Source organism: Myotis lucifugus, unplaced genomic scaffold (genome assembly GCF_000147115.1).
Source record: "Myotis lucifugus unplaced genomic scaffold, Myoluc2.0 scaffold_40, whole genome shotgun sequence".
NCBI classification, from domain to species: domain Eukaryota; kingdom Metazoa; phylum Chordata; class Mammalia; order Chiroptera; family Vespertilionidae; genus Myotis; species Myotis lucifugus.
Window position 1 is genome coordinate 7,383,240 of NW_005871088.1, and position 1,318 is coordinate 7,384,557.

The 1,318-nt window shown below is 45.3% G+C and overlaps 1 non-coding gene across 1 annotated transcript; it reads right to left on the reverse strand.

The window, feature by feature from the left end:
- Nucleotides 1-461: 461 nt before the first annotated feature.
- LOC111825799 lies at nucleotides 462-590 on the reverse strand. Its single transcript, XR_002828970.1, has one exon. It is a non-coding gene; the product is annotated as a small nucleolar RNA SNORA3/SNORA45 family (small nucleolar RNA).
- Between the last annotated feature and the right edge of the window lie 728 nt (nucleotides 591-1,318).

Genomic DNA, 1,318 nt, shown 5'->3' on the forward strand with positions numbered 1-1,318 from the left:
TCTAAGAGGCCATCTCTAACTGCTGGGGCTTGGATAGAGTGGGGAAATATTATAATTTGGTATCCAATGTTTAATTTGAGGAGCCTTTAATGTATCTAGGGTTGGAGATCAATAGTGCAGTTAAATATATGTGTTTGGAGCTCAAACAAATGACGTGGGATAAGGGCATACTATGTGCAAAGTTAGCTCCTTATATCCTGCTAATTCTATGATGCACTTTTGTTGTATTAAGGTGACCATCCATCCTTGTCTTTCTGAAACTGAGGCAGTTCCTATGATGTGGGACTATTAATGATAAATTAGGAAATTCATAGATAAACCAGAATGAGTTGGTCATCTTACTTTGAATCTATTTGTAGTCTGAAGCTCAGAATAGTTTAAAGTCACCCAGGTAATTATAGGCAGAGCTGGGATTTGGGCCTTCTCGTTGTTTGATTCTAAATACTGAATTTTTTTTTTTATGGTGTCACTAGCCTGGTGACTGACTGTGCCACAGGGGCCCACAGTCAGTGAATAAGGGTACCAGTTGCTCTTCGAGGGCTCTAGCACACTAAGGCAACAGCAAATACCCAAGCGTGATAAACACTGAATTCTTTCCATCACACACCAATCATTCTTAAATATGAATTGTCCTTAGCATAAACTGAGGTCTTCATAAAAAAGAAAACAAAACAATCCCCCCAAACAACAATAATTGCTGAACCCCAGCAACAGAGATTTTCATTTAGTGGGTCTGGAGTAGGATTCAGGAATCTGTTTTTATGAAGTGCTTCCCAAGTGATTCTGATGCAGACTTCCTTTTAGGAACTACTGCACTTTACCCCACTACTCCTCATATGCAGTAACAAAAATGCAAATATCTTGTTGTTGAATTGAAATCTTTATTAGACTCAGCACTCATCCCATGTCCTTATGATGGAACAGATAGCTTTTGCTTAGAATTCAGCTCTACCACCTTCAACAAGTTTCTTAACCTCTCTGTCTTATTCTATGAGATAATATATACAAACTGGAGGCCCAGTGCACAAATTCGTGCATGGGTGGGGTCCCTCAGGGTGGCCTGCGGAGATCGGGCCCCAGCTTGCGCCCCCAGCCTCGCATCCCCATAGCCCCGCAACCCCACAGCCCCACCTGGCACCCTGCCTTGGCCTGGCACTGCCCCCTCACCTGCTCCACCATCCCGCCTGCGGGGAAATCGATCAGGCAGGCTCCTGCCTGGCTCCTTCAGGGCCTGGGAACTGGCCTGCCACCGCTGCTGGTCGCTGTCTGCAGGGCAATTGGGAGGGTGACCGTGTTCCCACTTGCACCTGCCTTGGCC